The following is a 19,785-nucleotide window of genomic DNA, read 5'->3' on the forward strand; positions in this document are numbered from 1 at the left end:
CATTTGCCCTAATATTTAGAAATGAAACTTTAGTTTTTGCTTGTGCAGCTCACTCATCTCATCTTGTAACAAGCTGTGATGCAAAGTTGGCAGAAGTGATGCATAACAGAGCAATCCTATGCTGAAGTTGTGCCAATGTTGTTGCTATGTCAGTGCAACATCTGACATACCGTAAGCCTAACAGCACATGAGAAAAGGGGGAAACAAGCCCAAGCAGAACCACTTGGTGCAGCCCTCCCAGTAATGCTGTCAGCATCCATGGAAAGCTAGACACAGCCCATCAATGGCAGTGGCATTCAGTGGCAACCTGATGGCAGTGCAATGAGAGCATGATGTCAGCCTGGTATTAGAGTGATGTTGGTCTGACCAGTATGCAAGGAGTCAGTCACCACACCTACCCAGCCCCAATGCCAGTGACATACTGCCAGGGTGAACAAAGCAGTAAGCACAGGTCCAATAAGTAGCCATTGCTGGGATGATCCCCCAAGGCAACCTCTAGCCCCAGGCTGTACCACCAACCAATCACACATATACACAGAACTAATCACACATACACACAGTAGTCATAAGGAGAGAGCAGACACTCACTGCTATTAGCCATTGCAAAAGGAAGGAATGATTAAGCCACATGGTTTATAGCAAAGACACATTTGACAATACTGAAAGGACAATACTGACAATACTGAAGTATGGGGCTGGTAGATATGTAAGGTGGTTATGTGCATTGCAGTATGTCTTTCCTTCCCCTCCTTTGCTTACCTGCATTATCTTGTTCCACCCTGTGGGGTCGTAGAGGTTCCACTTGGGTGTTAACATATGGAGGATTCTTGGGGCAAAGCCCCTGCAATGAAAATTCTGAGGAGACAAATATGTATAAAGTATCTTGCTGTACATGTTGGGAGGGGCTATAGGTTGTATAAACATCAGGCTGCCAGTAGGTTTAGTGATGGGAACTATGGAGAAAGAGCACTTTATACAAAGTTACTTTTGTATAGTTTACTTTTGTAAAGTTACTTTTTCTGTGGTCTAAGAGTGGATGCCATGAGACCAGATAATTATAGCCCCATGCCATGCACCCTGCTACCTGAGTTCTGGGCTCCCTGGCAGGGCCTTATGTATTGGGGTTGGTGTGCTGTGATTGGCTGTCAAGTGTAGTCTGTATCCAATGCTGTACTACTGCAAGATAGTGGGAGGGGCAGAGGGTTGCTAGGAGGTGAAATTTTCCAATGCCATAAATGCATCATAAAATAATTTAGTGGTTCCAAACTGTTTACTACCTGGACCCATCTTTTTAATACAATATTTATTTATTTTTATATAGCCCTTCCTCGAAAGAGCTCAGGGCAGTGTACACAGCTGCTCCCCTCCCTTTGCCTTCACAACAACCCTGTGAGGTAGATGAGGCTGAGAGAAAGTGACTGGCCCAAGGTCACCCAGAAAGCTTCATGGCTGAGGGGGGGTTTGAACCTGGATCTTCCAGGTCTAAGGCCACCTCCCAAACCACTACACTACCCCCACCTAGCTTTATGAGACTGAAAAAAGAAATCTAGGAAGGTTTCCATACATTCATTCACAAGTAATAATATTTTTTATTTTATTTATTTCTCTATTGAGTGTAATGGGACTCCTAAATACATTGATTCACTATGTGATTGTGCTACTTCTTTCCGCCCTAGTCTCTTTTTGTCCATTACACTCAATAATCACCTGAAGGGAATTTTTACTTACCTTGGGAGGCAAGGAAAGTGGCTCTTTATGAACCTAGTCTAGGGTTGGCATGAAGACCACCCAATGCCACCTGGAGTTCACTGCGACTGCCTCTGCATATACAAAAAAGGCTTTGCTTCTGGTGCAGTTTCTTCAAACGCAGAAGTGCAGGACTTCTGGTTTGATTTAAAGGGTCTGCACAAATGAAGGAGCTCCTTTAAGGGGTCCCTATAAATCAAATTGGAAGTCCCTCACTTCCATGTTTGAAGAAGCCATGCCAGGAGCAAGGTAAGGAGGCTGATGATCTGCTTTCTGCTCATGTTTAATAGGCAGAAAGCAGATCTATGCAGATTGCATCTGTAGCAGGCTGGAGGGAGGTGGTGGCAGCTTAGGGATGAAAAGTACTGCCCTCTTAACCCTCCCATAGTCTTCCTCTGATGAAATCTGCATCACATATTCTAATGGATGGGCCACCCATGACTTGGTCTGCACAGTAGTCATTTATCTGTACATTTTTCTTCTAAATATGGATTAATTAATCTAGATCCATGCTCCATGCAGCATTACCTAATTTAATGCAAACTAACTAGTCTTATAACAAATTGGAACCTGAACATTTATTTACTTCTCCCTATCTGATAGAGGACATTTTCTGTCATAATTGTGTGTAGATAAGTCTCAAGGCTATAAGGAAGCTTATCATTGTCTTGGCTTTTTACAACTCTGAATTTAGGAAGATTATTGTATTTACTTAGCTCCCTGAAAGAAGAAATGTGGAGTGAAATAATCCTGAATACTACTTGTGCCTTGCAAGAAGAGAAAGTGATTCACAGATTTTTTTTATGGTCAATGGTTTTATGATTTGTGTGCAGGTGCTACTAAAGTCAGGTTTTGTGTTTTTTTTTTTTGAAAGCCTCAAAGGAGAGCCCAGGAGAAGCTCTACAAGCCAAATCCAAACTGATCCAAGAAGTATGCCTCTGAGGAAATACAAAAGAAAATGCTTGCTCTTTGCCCTTACCTTCAAAGCCCTCTGTATCCTGCTGCTACTGCCCTACCTGTGACCCTTGCTTTTTTAATGCCACCACCTTCATCTGTCCAAAGGTCTCCAGCTTCCTCAAACAATCTCGACTTTTTCCCCTTGCTGCCTCTTATGGATGGCACTGCCTTTCCAGTACACCTGCACTAAGCTTCCTTGCTCACTTCCTTCAAATTGCCTTCTTAAAATCCACTTTTTTTGCATATGCTTCCCTGTTTACTTTTACCTCCATCTGTTCCCTCCCTCTCTTGTCTCCCTTGGGTTAGTATATAGATTGTAAGCTCTCAGAGCAGGAATCTTTTTACTGTATCAAGTGCTATGTATTAAAATGGAGCTAAACAAACAAACAAATCACATGAAACATTTCTTAATGTTTCTTAAGGCTCAATCCTATACAACTTTCCAGTGCCAATACAGCCACAGAACAAATGTTCCCTAATGGAGGGAACCTCCATGACCGCCTCCCCCCACATAAGGATGCAGCACACACCCTGTTGGCATGGCTGCATTGGCACTGAAAAGTTGGATAGGAGTGGGCCCATAATATATCTTCCAAGCCTTATAGAGGAGTTACAGCCCAATCCTGAGCTGCCCAGTATGCAGGGCTGCACCAGCAATGAAAATGGCTGCCGCTGCATCCTGCGCGCTTTATAGGCACCGCCGGCAGCTCCTCGGGAGAAGGGGACTTTTGTCCCCTTCCTCTGGGTAAGCCAAGTAGCCCCACAATGGGGCTACTCGATTCCATGCTGACCCTTGGGTTGGTGTAGAATTTTCAGCCTCCGCCTCGGACTGGCAGCCCAAAACAGAGGCTCTGAATCTGGTGCAGCTAAGTTGCACTGGTCCTGCCCTGCTCCCTCCTCCTGGCACACCTCCTTCCCACCCTTGCTCCGCCTCTCCCCACCCCAGAACACCTCCTCTCTGCCTCCCTGCACACCTCCACCTACCTCACTGTTGCTTGGCGGTCAATGCAACCGCCAAGCGGTGGAGCTCTGGCACTTGCCTAGCGCTTGCCCAGCACCAGCCAGCTCTGGGCTACCACCGGTGGAGCACTGGTGCTAGGGCCTGCAAACACGCCTTATGGCACGTTTGTTACAGTGCACACAGGCAGCAAGCTGGCGTGCTGAGCTCAGGATTGGGTTCTTAGAGCCCAATCCTATGCACCTGTACTCAAAAGTAAGCCTCTTATAGCCAGTGAGGCTTACTCCCAGGTAAGTATGGATAGGATTGCACCCTTAGTGGGCAGACTTTCTTTGGGGCGGGGGGAGGAAGGAAAATGTAGAGAAAATTCTTTCTGTATGACGAAACAGTTATGTTGGTTCTTGCTCTGCTGCAGAATCATCAAGAAGGGGAAGAAAGCTTGAGGGAACTGAGATGAGACAGCTGAGCTCTAGAATCTAGATCAGGGGTGCCCAAAGTTTTTGGCAGGAGGGCCACATCATCTCTCTGACACTGTGTTGGGGGCCGAATTAATTTACATTTCAAATTTGAATAAATTTACATAAATGTATATATTAAAGATGAACTTATATGAATGAATGAAGGTCTTGCAATAGCCCAAGGACTAAAAAAGGCCTTGTACAAAGCAAGGCTGGCCTTTCCTTTGCTGCCGCTACTGCATCACAGACGTGAAACAGCAAACAGTGGAGGGAACTCTCATCCCACAGCTCACAAGAGAGGTCAAACAGTCACCCTCATGCTGAGGGCCAGTGTGGGCTCCAACAAATCTCCGGAGGGCCAGAGGCCCATTCGAGACTGGGGGTTCCCTAAGGGCTGCATAGAGAGGCCTTGAGGGTCGCAAGTGGCCCCAGGGCCAGGGTTTGGGCACCCCTGATCTAGATCAAGCAGAGAGACAATACCATTTAAGTTGGGGTGTAAAAAGAGAAACAAAAATAAATTCAGCAGCATTGTTGCATGTTGGTGGGCATTTGGTGAGATACAGAAAGCTAAACTAGATGGGCCTATGGCCTGATCCAGAGGGGCTGTTCTTATGTTAATTTTGTGACAGGAAGGCAGTTTGGTCCTTGGCCAGTAGCTCCAGGCATCTGTTAAGGACCTGACAAAGTATCTGCTTTGTATTCATGTTTTTAACAAGAGGAGAATTAAGTTGGGCCAATTTTGTCAGATTCTGAAGGCATACATAGAAATGCGTATATGTTGTTTACATACATATCTTTGATTACAAATTTATTTTGTGATCGTCAAAACGGCAAACAAAGCTAAAGAAACAGCCATAAAGTCCCACACTGCACGTGTGAAGCGCATAAAACGTGACACTCTCCTTTTGGACATTTAATCGGACGTGTTCTTTTCCTTGTTGTTTGTTCCATATTATAACTTTCTGCTTCCAGTCAAAAGAAAACGCTCAACTTTCCCATCCCCACCCCCGTCTCATGGTTTGCCAGTGCTAATGAATGGCATGTGTATGCCTTGCAGGGTCCCTTCTCCCAAACTGCAGATCTATTTCTTTGGTGGGCTGGTAGCATTTAATACAATTCCCAGTTAAAGAGTGGAGGAAAGTGGAGATGGAAAAACCTAGGTCATCCGGTCCGCACACGCTTTTAGGCCTTGTTCAGGTTTGTCCTCCACAGGACATTTTCTTCTCCTTTCCAGAAGGGGTCACTACAGGTTAGTAGTGCTGGTCTTAAACTATCTGCCCAGAGTTGAGAAACCCCTGGAAATCTAGCATGGTGGCTGCAAGATAATTGTAGCCTATGTTCCTAAAGTCATATCTAATAATGTGTGGCACTGTGAGATGCATTTGGGGGAAAAACTTCCCCACTCTCATGCAAAACTGGAGAATATAGGCTACGGCATCCGAAAATGACTTCCTAACACATGTACCATTCACTACAGTGCAACTTGCATGGGTGAAATGCTGTAGTTTAGGCTCACATTTTTTACTGTTAAGGCAGCAACATACAAGTGGGTTATGAGAATTCCACAGCATGAAGCCTAGGGAATGAACCTTTCTGTATTTTTTCTCTCTCTGAAAAATGATTCATTAGCAAAAAGGGAGCGAGGAAGGAATTCACAGAATGATGTATATTAGACTTGGTTCCATGGTAGACTCTTATGGGAATCTTTTTAAAGTTAGGATAAATACAGCATACCATATGTCTTATTTTATTTCTAAACGGCTTTGAGTAGGCCTCAACACAAATTGGAATAAAAATGCTGTTCCAAGGAGCAGTTATCATTAACCTCTGCCAATAATCCCTGAACTGGCCAGGATACAAATCAGTATACAGTACAGTCTGTTCATCCTGTCTCCCCTTCTCTGCTTATTGCCAAGTACTTGGGCGAGATATCTTAGGGCCCAATTCTATCTAACTTTCCAGCACCGGTGCAGCCATGCCACCAGGCTGTGGGCTACGTCCTGAAGTGCAGACACAATCATGGAGGCTTCCTTAAGGTAAGGGAATGTTTATTCCCCCACCACAAGACTGCTGTATTGGTGTAGGAAAGTTGGATAGGATTCAGTTGCGTGCCTGCCATAGGGGGCAGCAAATGCCCCAGGAGCCGGCTGCTAGGACCTAGTGGAAGCCTCTCTGAGGCTCCTGACAGGGGCGGAAACTGTGTTTCCGGTTTGCCGGAAGCACAGTTTATGGCGCTGGGGAACCTCATAGATGATTCCCTGGCATGGGAGGAGGTTGCACGAGGCTCTGTGAGCCTCTGGTGAGTGGGGGGGGGCCGGATTTCTGCGCAGGGGCGTGGCAATAGCCCATGGGGGGCGCCATCGAAGAGCTTTGCCCCGGGCGGGGAACTATGGAGGTTCGTGGCTGATAGGATTGGGCCCTTAGTCCAGTTGTGTTTTGAAGCTGACTGAAGGTTATCCGTAGGCTAGCATGATATGATTGCTCTCCTGCCCCTCTCTTGCATGACAGAAGACTTGGAGAAAGAAAGATTTCAGTCTGTGCTGAATATTTGGGCTATTTTTGCCAGCCCAGTAAGATCTCCTCCATGTCTTTTGAACATAGTGGTGAACCTGGGCATAGGTGTTTCATGTCACACTGAATAGTGTAGCGGGCAGAAGTTGTGAGAGACACTTCTGCATGTGCCTGAAGACTTGTATGCACAGGAAGACTTTGTGTGTGTATTTGTGAGAGAGGTGTTAATGGTGACCACAGATAACAATTGACTAGTGAAATAAGCAAAAATTAATAGATCTCAGGCTTCAAAGTACCAGCCCATTTGGAATAAGTATAATTATGTTAATGTGTAGTGTAACCTATCTTGATTGTTCACCTGCTATCATGGGACATCGTAACATGCTTTCTGGGACACTTCTTTGGAATCCTTATTTGGGGAAAATCTTCTAGGTAGCAAGAAGTCACCATAATATGCGACCAGGGTGGGGGCAGAACTAAGCATGCATGCTAGTATCCCTTCCCTCATCATACTGATATCCTCTCCCATATGTCAATTGCGAACACTGACCTAGAGCCCTTGCTGGGGAAAAAATGGTTGGAAGGGAATGGTAGTAACTGAGAGATGAAGGTACATTCCTCATGCCCATGGCCTTTCTGCTGGAAGCTTTGAATAATTAACACTGCATTGCAAAGGAGAAATGGGAGCCAGGTTTCAGGACATGTATTAGAGGTGGACTCTTTGTCTCTACCAAGAAAGAATGATGCCCTGCCCTGACATACAATGACAAATTTAGGATGTATACAGTAATTATAACACAGAGTGTTATACAGTGGGTCCATCGGAGTAAAGGAAGACATAGAGATAACAGCTCAATACATTTATTCCATCTTCAGAACAGAACCTGGCAGTGAGCACACAAGACAAACACCCCTGGCTTTTATACCCTTTTGCTCCACCCAGATTCCCCATGATTGGTGCTGTTGAAACACTAACTAGAGGGCCAATCGGACAGTAGGATTTCGGTCCACCACCCAATTGACCAGCCATAAGACTGGGCCAATCGGTTATGCAGGATTTTGATCCTGCATAACTTGCATACATAACACAGAGCTCTGCTGCTGCTCTAGCTTGCTTAAAGGCCCACAATGAAGAATAACAGTGTGAAAATATGAATAATAGAGGATGATGGCAAACTGTGTAGGGAAAAGGGAGAAAACGCCCCAGGATGAAAAAGTGGACAGTTCAGTTGAAAACAACATGTTTATATTTCCAAGGGTTCTTGATTTTCCCAGTGGATACGACTATTTTTCATAGTAAAAAAACCAAGTCATAATTTTATTAGATTTCCTTCAGGCTAAGTGTAAACAAGTCAAATTCACTTGGGAAATTAACTGAAATATATTTTGCAACAATGCTCTAGTTTCAAAGATTTATTCCACTACAGTATGTATCAAGTGAGGGAAAAATAGGTGTAAAGTTGAATAAAATTAATAACATTGTAACACTAAAAAGGAAGGAAATTCAAAATCAGGCAATTCCTTTTCTCGGGGCAGCATGCAGCTTTACGTCCACATCATGGCAGAAGTGTAAAAAGAAACAGAGATATATCTAGGTGATTCTGCATTAATCAATAATAAGATAATATTATTTAAGGTTCATAGGTGATTAAAGAAAAGAATAGTTCAAAATGTGATAGTTTCTCTGCATAAAATGTTAGTTTAATGGATATTAAATATACTAATCTTGTTTCTGTCTCTCTTATTTTCCATGTTTCTCATGATAGTTAAACCAGGGCCTTAACTCAAAGAACCCCTGGTTATTTTTATTACATCATGTTGTAGTGCAGATGTAAGATTACTATACTGGCCACTGTAATAGAAATTGTTCAGTTTTCCATTTCCTTGTTTTTTGGCTTTTAAATTGCTCCAACTTTATACTTTAATTCTGCAGATAAAGTGTTTTTTGGCATTACAATTATAAGATCATTAGGTTTTTTAAATGTGTCAGATACTATTTAAACCAGACCACTCTTATGTTAAAATATCCAGTGATAAAAACTCCTAAATTTGAAATGGTAACTGCATCGGAACATGCTATAATTTGAGACATTCCTTCCTTATTCTCTATCAAATACTTTCCTCAGTGTTGCTGACACCATCTCTTTTCCTCCACTGTTTTCAGTCTCAGAACTCACACTTCCTTTTGCTGCTTGAGGAAACTTAAAGACAGACCTCCTTGCCTACATTCATACTCAGCACCAATGATACTTGCAGCCCCTTTCTGCTTAAGTAAAAAGTTAGCTCCTGCACCCAATATAAACAAATGTATATGACTCTTCCATAGCTCTTTACCATCTAAATATGTTAGGAAGCTTTATGCCCCCTCAAATGTACTATTAATAAGAAAAATTTATCCCCAATTGGGCCATGTGCATTGAAGCACATGTATAGTTTAATCTTGAGCTAGAGGAGCACAGAACTTTTGTCCTTTACTGTGACTTTGCCTCAGCGAAGCTTGCCCAGGACTGTTTTATGACTGTTCCAACCAGATGGCTTCAATCTGCTTTATATGAGATCTTTGTGTACCCTGATCTAGCCCACATGCTCTCTTTTCCCTTTTGCCCATCCTGCACTGTTAACGATTTGTCACTTCCTCCGTTATCCCATTTAAGCCTGGTGAAAGGAACAGAAATTATTTAGGATTTGTAACCTAAGGGGCACACACACATAAGCAAATTTCTCTGCCCCTTCCTAGCAGAATGGAAGTGCCATCCTGTCTGAATGGAAGTGTCATCTGTTCATGAAAGAGAAGATTAACAGCCCAATCCTATGGTGGCTGTCAGCGTTGCAATACAGCAGTGACAAAATGGCTGCTGCTGTATCCCATGGGGTCAATGAGCCAGCCAACTTGGGATAAGGGAATATTGGTTCCCTTACACCAGTGGTTTTGAAACTCTCCAGAAGAGTTTGAGCCACTGTAAGTTCTTGCAGGGGTGGGAGGGAGGCAGCGAGGGTGGGTGGAAGGCAGCGGCGCGATCCCCAGGATCGCGCTGCTCAGGGGGCTGCAGGGGCTTGGGAGCACTTACTCAAGCCTCCTGCAGCCTCCCCAGGGTGCAGGGAGCCCAGTGTGAACCTTTGTTAGAGCTCCCTGCAACAGTGAATGTAAAAGCGGAGCAATCGTGCCCTGCCTCCACTAAAGCGGAAATGGAGTGTGATCGCTCCACTTTCACTTTCACTGCTGCAGGGAGCCCTAACAAAGGTTCGCACTGGGCTCCCTGCACCCTGGGGAGGCTGCAGGAGGCTTGGGTAAGTGCTCCCAAGCCCCTATAGCCCCCTGAGCGGCGCAATCCTGGGGATCACGCCGCTGCCTCCTCCCTGCTTCCAGGCTGCCCCCGCCCCTTAAGGAGCGGAGGCCAGGGCCCACAGGCTGGGGTGTTGCGACGCCCCAGTTTGAAAAGCCCTGCTTTACACCATATCTAGACCAGGCAGCCCCTATGGGCTACTCGGATCTGCACCAGCTCAATTGCTGGTGCAGATTCAAGTAGGCTGTGTAGGGCTTTTAGGCACGGGGAGGTGCATAGGATTCAGTAGCAGGCTCTGCCCCACCCCCTCCTGGGCCTTCCCATCCCTGCCTGTATCATATATATATATGATACATATATGATATATATATGATATGCCTATTGGCTGTATCCCCAAATCTTTTAATTTTGCTGAAATAATTGTTCAGTATTCAGTGCAATATTCTTTGGTAGCTTTCCTGCTTTTACATGTTTTTGTGGATGTATTTGCTCTATGTCTTCTCTTTGTGAGAGTTACTAGTTTTTAATTCAAATTTGCTGTCCGTTTCTGTGAGTTGCCAGCTTGGCAATGATCCATGGTTAATTCCCCAGTGTTATCCTGATCCTACTAAATTGGCCAGAGCAGGTGACATTTTGGTGACCTCTGGAGGTCTAAACCATTGAGTAGAGGGAAAATAGGAAGGAAAATATTGATGTTTTTGATCTTATAAAATCCTAATGGGTGGATCTGAGATCTGAACAAAGATTCAAGTTGGTTGGGTTAGAACTTTGAGGTGAAGGTTCATGTTGACAGTTATGTCATCTGAAGCAGTTTACTTCATTCCTAATCAATGTGTGTACCCTTTGCTCTCCATTACACATTTCCCAATGAATGTTTGTTGATACTGTGCTGGAGACATTTCCATTACTCAGAGACCTGTGGCCTGTGGGAGGTAGAAACGGCTGTGAAATACGGCACTCTTTGGTTCTTTTCATCATGAGAAATCGTATATGTTTTTGTCAGGTGGAGTTCCATTTTCATAAACATTTCATGAGAAAATGCTTGAGCTGCTTTTGGTAAAACTGGGCTCTGTCATATATAAGCCGCCCTGGGCTTTTTGTAAGAGGAGGAAAAGTGGGGAGGACATCTTTAATAAGTACATTTAATATTTGGATCGTGGGCAGGATCTCTTGTAGTATTGTTGGAGAAAGGCAGATGTATATGTAACACAGGCTGCTTCTGTCTGCTCCGAATCTCATTGTGAAACTAGACTTCTCCCCCCAAATCCTCTGCATGTTCATGCTACTGATCCAAGCCAAAATTTGTGGATCTATGGGTCTAGATATTTTTGAAATTGATTTGAAAGCAACACAATGCATGTTAATGAAAAAGTGTGCAGTTACTGTAGATCAAATACTAAAGTCTGGGAACCACCTAGGACAATTTCAACTATGGGCTAGACATCACCTGCCATTGATTGTGACTTGTTATACTAGATAGAGAGCATCTGCTCAAAGTTCCCATGGTTTAGTTTACTTCTAGAGGCTTGTTGTGCTTTATGGCATATAACGATTGATTGATTTAAAAGATTACGGTACTTCTTTTCCTATGCGCAAAGTAGTATTCTGTACATGTTGTGCTTTATAACATACAACATTATCTTTGCTATATTTTGGGGAGTGGTAAGCATTTGTGTGCAATAATTGTTGTTTCATGGTTACACTCCACATGTCTTTCCTCATGTTCCAGTATGCAGTATATTACATTTTCCCAGCACTCAAACTACCATATTCATTTGTCACTGAGAATATGTGATTTCTCCCCCAGATAATGCATCTGTTGCGATTGTGATTGCTGTGCAAAATATGGTTGTGTGAATGTCACAAGCCTGCCACATCACTACTAATTATTTTCCCAACTCCTTTCCTATAATTCTGCACCATATTTTGCTTTTTTTGTTTTGTTTTAAACCTTTGACACTGTGCACTCTGTTGTCGTCAGCAAATGCTTCTCTTGATTCCCAGTTCTTTATTTGGGAATGAGGTGAAGTAAATGGACCCATTTTGGATGAAATTTGGTCATTCCTTTGGTGACTTTGGCATAGATCTAGGTCTGTCCAAGTTTTTTTTTCAGAATGCCTCCTTCCCACATCCTCCCATACCCACACTCACCTCTCTGCCTTCAGGTGGTCTGGGTGACCGCTTAGCGGTGGAACACGGGCCCAGCGCTGGAGCTGGCCCAGTGCGGACTCATGCTGGTCTAGCTCCGGCACTGGGCTGGCGCTAATTCCTGCAAATATGATTTAAGGCACATTTGCGACTGTATGCACTAGTGATAAGCCGGTGCGCCGAGCTCAGGATTGGGCTCTTATTATATATAAAAATACAAGTATAAATATACAAACTTACAAAGTTAGTGTACTTGCTCAGAAACGCGCGCACACACACACACACACACACACACACACACACAGAAAGTTCAATAAAAGAAAATGTGCACCGTTTATGCTTCTTCTCTGGTCATTAGTATTATTCATTTTATGTCATGACTATTAAAGTATTAAGTATTGGCAACCTTCAGTCTCGAAAGACTATGGTATCGCGCTCTGAAAGGTGGTTCTGGCACAGCGTCTAGTGTGGCTGAAAAGGCCAATCCGGGAGTGACAATCCCTTCCACACCGGGAGCAAGTGCAGTCTGTCCCTGGTCTGTCTCCCTGGCTATGGGCCCGCTTGTCGGTTTTCACCCTAAACCCCACGCACCCCATGAGGTTAACAGACCGTGGCGAGGCAACACCTTACTGGCTGGGGACTGCCCAGCTTAAGGCGGGCGGTAGCTGCCCAATGAGATGCAATGATCTCTCCCACCGTCGGAAGCAGCCCCTGGCGTCATGCTCTACGCCAATCGAGAACCGGTAAACTGCTGCTTCCCGTGTTGTGCCGACGCCGTATGGCGAAGTTGGAGTGTCCTCTCCAGTGCGCGAAGCCTGGGTAAAGAAGGTATGGAGGATAGGCTGTTACCCATGCAGCAAATCCCCCCTCTCCACGTCGCTGGAATGGTCCAATGGAAAGGCAGAAGCCAATACGGTTGGTTCCAGCGGCGTCGCAGGAGTTGCCAGAACGTGACTGTGTTCAGCCATGAACTGCCTAAGGGACTCCGGCTCCTGATTTTGCCTCGAGGTTGACTCCTGAAGCCTTTGAATGTCATGACTATTACTGAAAATAATTTTGTCATGGCCCCTGGATGCCAAGTCACCTTGGTGTGAGGCACCAAAATGATTGTGGAAATAAACGCACAGGGAGAAAGTTATAAGGAGTTTGTGTTTGTGAAATCTGTGCTAGCAGCACACGTTGTTTCTTTTTGTTAGTCTTCCTCACACATACTTTTATTATAAATAAATATTTGAAAATTTCCTCCTGAAGGAAACCAACCTTGGAAGGACCCCTGAATCTTTTTAGTACTGGAGAAATAAGAGCATGACTGAAACACTCAAGACAGGAAAATAAATTTGACTGGGCTTTCTTAAGATAGGCCTTTCTTTTATACAGGCGTGCATCACTTAATGGGGATTTGTTCTCAGATTCCCATTGTTATGTGATTAAGCCATTAAGTGAACATTCAGCCCAATCTAGTGCCTTTGTTGTGTAAACAGACACTGCCTTCCAGACACTAGCTGGCTGCACAGGCTACTGAAGACTGATTGCATCTTCTTTGCATTAAGAGCCTCTATGTTGTATACCCTGCTGCAGGCTAGGGGGGTTCAGAGTCCCTTTGTTGTGCTTTGACCACTGTTGTCTGTTAGGTCAGTGGTCATTAAGTGGAAGATTGTTAAGGATGCCTGTATAGACACAGAATTTGACATGCTCTGAGAAGAAAATTTAAAACATTATAAATGAGAAAAGCCTCAATGGTATTGAGAGACATTAAAGACTCAATGGTATTGAGACTGCCTATGGGCCCAATCCTATCCAATTTTCCAGCATACCTATCCTATCCAACTGTGCCAGCAGTACCAGCATACCAAGATCCAGGTCTACAGAGCTTGCGTCCTCTTCGCTCACAACAGGAGAGGAAACTGAACGCTTTCCACATGCGCTGCCTCCGACGCATTCTCGGCATCACCTGGCAGGACAAAGTTCCAAACAACACAGTCCTGGAACGTGCTGGAATCCCTAGCATGCATGCACTGCTGAAACAGAGACGCCTGCGTTGGCTTGGTCATGTCGTGAGAATGGATGATGGCTGGATCCCAAAGGATCTCCTCTATGGAGAACTCGTGCAAGGAAAGCGCCCTACAGGTGGACCACAGCTGCGATACAAGGACATCTGCAAGAGGGATCTGAAGGCCTTAGGAGTGGACCTCAACAAGTGGGAAACCCTGGCCTCTGAGTGGCCTGCTTGGAGGCAGACTGTGCAGCATGGCCTTTCCCAGTTTGAAGAGACACTTGGCCAACAGTCTGAGGCAAAGAGGCAAAGAAGGAAAGCCCATAGCCAGGGAGACAGGCCAGGAACAGACTGCACCTGCTCCCAGTGTGGAAGGGATTGTCACTCCCGAATTGGCCTTTTCAGCCACACTAGACGCTGTTCCAGAACCACTTTTCAGAGCATGATACCATAGCCTTTCGAGACTGAAGGTTGCCAACCAACTGCTGTGCCAATGGGGTATGCACTGCTTCCTGTGTTGGGGAGGCAGTCTTGGAGACCTCCTCAAGATATGGGAACATTTGTTTCCTTACCTTGGGGCTGCACTGCGGCTACACCGGTGCTGGAAAGTTGGATAGGATTAGGCTCTATGTCTCTTAGAGCCCAATCTTATTCTACCCAGTGGGGAGGGGATCAAGATCAAGAGACATCAGCAGGGAAAGGGAATTTAATATCCTTAACCTGTATAAGGCTCCCAACCCATAATGGGTCTCCTTGGACTTGCACTGGATATTTTGCTAACATAAGCCTGAGGTAGAAAGGGAGACTGCTGGAGACACTGGAAATTGGTGTATGGCTGCCATGCCCAAGACCTGCAGAGGACCAAGGTGTTGCTGTAGTGGCTGGAGAAGCTGCTGGCAGGAGAGAGGAGGAAGGAGGACCTCTGCAGGTTGAACAGGCGACCTACCCTGGTGGTGGGGTCCAGCAGTGCTGCAGGGCAGAACTAGGGCCATCGTTGGGGAACACAGGAGAGCTAATTAGCTTAAAGTGGGCATAGGTTCTCTAGGCAAAGCTTGAACCGGGAATTTGACAAAACAATGTCTAATGTCAAACTCAAAATGGGTATCATTGTTTCACAGACTGGGCATCTTTCCTCACGTAATTGGTGGGGAGACACACAGCAATATGATGACATGTCACACATTGTTTGAGTTGGATGTTATAAGGACCTGGTTTGCCTCTTATAGAGTGGGGAAGGGGAAAACAATGCAGGCCATGAGCTCAGAGCACCACCATAGTTGTGGATATCTGAAAAGCTGAAATATTGGCAGAGAATGTATAATACTGTGCTGCCTGCTTGCCAGGGTGAACACCAGGGCAAGGGGAAGATTCACCTGCTCCCACCTTTGGCCAGAGAACAAAGCAGCTGTAGGGAGCTTGGCTCTCTCTCCAAGCCTGAAAAAGAACTGTTCCAACTTCCTGTTGCCAGGGGCCTGGAGAAGTGAGTGGAACTGGCCTGAGCTCTGAAGTTCACCTGGGTTGTTTTCAATTGCTATTGTCAACCCTCCCCCATCAAGAGGTGGGGTAAAAATCTATATGTAAATGCATGGCATTTCAAGAAAATGTATACACACTTTATAGTGTCAATATTATTATGCTATAATTCTCACATATATTGAAAGCATTCATATATATGCTGCATATGGTGTACACAGAAGCAATTGCTTGACCCACCTAGTTAATGAATTAAAACAAATGCTTGAAATGTTTTCCAGTGACATCTATACATCATTGACATAATTGTCTAAGGCAGTGGTTCTCTGGGAGTCTGAGAACTGGGAGTAAGTGCTTGTGGGGGTGGGGACTGGGATGGGGGGATGTCTCAATGGTGCCATAGCAATCGCGGCACCACGGCACCCAGGCACATTTACACATACCTGGGGCAGCTCCCTGGTGGGTCCTGGTGGCTTTCAGCCCACTCTGCAAGCCTCCCCTCCACTGCAGTGGGCTCCGATTTGCAGTTAGAGCCCACTTCTGGTTTGAGGTTGGAGCTCCAGCGTGTGAGTTTCCGAAACCGGAAGTGGCCTGTGATTGCAGCAGAGGAGAGGCTCATGGAGGGGGCTGCGAGCCTCTAGGACCCGCTGGGGGGCTGCACAGTCTCCCCAGGTAATGTGTGAATGTGCCAGGGTGCCCACAACACTGCAATCGCTGTGGTACCCTCAGGATACTCATTTATGGATCATTCCCCTTAAGGAGGAAGTGACCCTTTTTGGTTCCAATGGTGGGTTGTGACCCACCACTTTGAGAACCACTGGTCTAAGGGATCTGCGGACATCCACCAATGTGTGTGTTGGAATGGTTCCACATCCCTTCAGTTGCTTCCCTCCCGATGTTCCAGTGTTGCACATTTTCTATAAGGAAGTAGGTATGAAGTAGAGCTCATTAAAATGTGTGCATATTTTTTGAGAGACCCTGAACACCTGTTGTGAGCCACCTTGCATGCCTCCTTTGTAGAAAGGGAAAGGTGGGATACAAATACTGATAATAAGTTGCAGGCCAATCCTATGCATGTCTACTCAGAAGCAAGTCCGATTGATTTCAATGTGCTTTACTCCCAGACAGGTATACATAGGATTGTAGCCTTAGTAAATGATGTGTGTCCAAAGACCTGTTTATGGGGCTTTCAAGACTGGATGTGGGGATGGGGAAGTCAGGCTAGATGTGAGTGCCAACAAGAGGGGAAGCCACTGAATGGTTGCCCATGACTAGAATGGCAGGAGCAAGTAAAGAAGTGCAAGACACTAGCAGGTTTGTGATTTGGTTCTAAGAACATTTGTTGTAGTGTCTCTGCTCGCTAGTGATGAGTCCACCTGCTTCTTAAATGCAGTCTGAAAACTATTTCTTTGTTCTGCTTTTTCCCAAGTTCATTAACCGTAGTAGAGAGCAGCGAGCTTGGGAAAGTTTTCTTAAAAGAGAGCAGGTTAGAAAAACAGCCTGCATGTGGCTATCAGTTTGACGCTGGTGCTGACGTCGCTGGAGAGATACACACCAGTCATCCTTTATTAGCGTTATGAGTTTGCTTTGTGTTTGGTTTGTGAAATGGAGATACAAATGTCTTCCTAAAGCTTAGATGCTTCTTGACCACTCAGGTTTTTTGTGCTCATCGTGCTCAGCAAAACCCAAAGAGAAGTGCTGAAGAAAAATGCCTGAAGAGTTTGCAAAAGTGCTTTTGCAATGGCCTTTCCTCCAGAGTATAGAAACCCTTGAGTTTCCCTCTTCTTGTGTGCTCCCTGGGGCATTTGATGGGCCACTGTGAGATACAGGAAGCTGGATTAGATGGGCCGTTGGCCTGATCCAGCAGGGCACTTCTTATGTTCTTAAGAGATGAAGCAGTCTTGGTAAGAAAAAGAGACCTTTCTAAAAGGTTTTCTTGCCTGCAGACATTCTTAGTATCAAGGAGTGTTGGGAGACTAGACCTAGTACAGAGAAGAGGCTGCAGGAAGCAGCTGAAAAATGGCAGAGGCAGTCACGGACTTCTGCAGCCCTGCACCTGGAGCAAAGCTCCACGATGGCGCCCCCCCTGCAGGATATCTCCATCCCCCCTGCAGAAATCCGCCCCCCTACTCACCAGAGGCTCACGGAGCCTCGCACGACCTCGCACGATGAACCCCTGTGAGGTTCCCTGATCCTTTAAACTGTGCTTCCCGTTTCCCGGAAGCACAGTTTCTGCCCGTCAGGAGCCTCAGAGAGGCTTCCGCGGGGTCCTAGCGGCTGGCGCCTGGGGCTTTTGCCCCAGAGGTGTCTATGGGAGGTACGCAACTGGGCAGATGAGATACAAAAGCAAATGTCTGACATATGCTTACATATGGCCCTGAGAATCACTTTCTCCCTGCCTTATTTTTCCACTTGCTGAAAGGGAATGATAACCCATTTTGCAAGTTAAACAAATGACACATGCTTTGCTTTTAAACAGTGATGTATACATTAGTGCAGGGGTGTCCAAAGTTTTTGGCTGGAGGGCCACATCATCTCTCTGACACTGTCGGGGGCCAGGGGAAAAAAGAATTAATTTACATTTAAAATTTGAATAAATTTGCATAAGTTTACATAAATGAATATATTAAAGATGAACTTATATGAATAAATGAAGGTCTTGCAATAGCTCAGGGCCTATAAAAGCCCTTGCACAAAGCAAGGCTGACCTTTCGTTTGCTGCTGCTACTGCATCACAGACATGAAACAGCAAGCAGTGGAGGGAGCCCTCATCCCACAGCTCACGTGAGAGGTCAAACAGTTGCCCTCACGCTGAGAGCAGTTGCATTGGGCCAGTGCGGGCTCCAGCAAATCTCCGGAGAGCCAGAAGCTCATTGGAGACTGGGGGCTCCCTGAGAGCCACACTGAGAAGCCTCGAGGGCCGCATGTGGCCCCAGGGCTTGGGTTTGGGCACCCCTGCATTAGTGCATTTTTTGTCTTATGAATATGTAAAGTTTTGACCTGAACAATCATCTATAAACTTATTAAAGGCTATGAGCCAGTGACTACCATTTGAAGTTCTATAGGCATCTGTCAGATTTCATCCCTGGACAAGAGTCAGCATGCTGGTAGACTTTCCCAAGTGGTATACATTAGCACCAGAAGACCTAAAATTACTTCTTTTTGGTTCTGTAGTGCTTGTAAGTGCTGCTCTTAATTGAGTTACAGCTGGTTTTTTTGCACTGTTTATCTGATCTTGTCTATCTTAATTAAGTTGCAGAGGAACTCTTGAGGAAACTCTGGTTTGAGCCAACAGCTTAGCTTTTGTAGGCTTATCTTAATTGTCAACAGCATTTTTTAGGAAGCTTTATTGAGGAAATAAATATTTGATAGCACCTTAGAGTAAACTAACCAGAATGAAAGTAAATTAGGCGATAATTAAGATTCACAAAGCAGAAATGATAGGTCAACATGAAAATTTGTCTGCTGCCAATATGTTGAAGTTTATGGTTCATTGTATCTTTTCACATAATTTCCTGGATTTCAAAACATGTCTATAATGATTTTGTCCCACTGCTGATACAATTTAGTCCTGTGAAATATGCCTATATACAGTTACTCAAATCTCACATTTGAGGCCTTGATCAGATTTCCATGGCACTGTATGAATACACAAATGATTGTGAATATCCAAACACAAATATAACACTACTAATAATTATTATTTATATAGTACTTTTGAATAATTAGGGTGTTTCACATACATTACTTTCTTGTAATCTTTGCAACATCTCTGTTTGGTCAGTACTATCATGCCTCTTCTGTAGATGTTGAGGTTGAAAGAGATTGGCTTTCTTAAGGCTGACTTGTGAGCTCATGTCAGAAGAAAGATTGGAACGAGGAACTGTCTAGTTCATAGCTCAGTATCTGAGCTCCTACTGTGGCGGCCCTCAGTAACATATTAAAAAAGTGTGCAAGAAGCTTGCCCTTTCTATTTCCACAACTTGTAGATCTTTTCGCTCTGTTGATGTAACTATTAGAGGACGGGGTGATAAGTATCCCACTAAAGATTTTGATAAATGACTGAAATCTTGTTTGTATCCCCAGTGATATTTGAGATTATTTACGCGGAAGGAAAATAAGACCCTCCTCTCTACTACTTAGCATATATACTGTACTTATTAATCACAACATATGATGTGATAATGATGCTTTTGGACATCCTGAATGAGCCCCCCACACTCAGCGTTAGTTAACATCTTACTAGCTTCTTTTAGA

Source organism: Tiliqua scincoides, chromosome 1 (genome assembly GCF_035046505.1).
Source record: "Tiliqua scincoides isolate rTilSci1 chromosome 1, rTilSci1.hap2, whole genome shotgun sequence".
NCBI classification, from domain to species: domain Eukaryota; kingdom Metazoa; phylum Chordata; class Lepidosauria; order Squamata; family Scincidae; genus Tiliqua; species Tiliqua scincoides.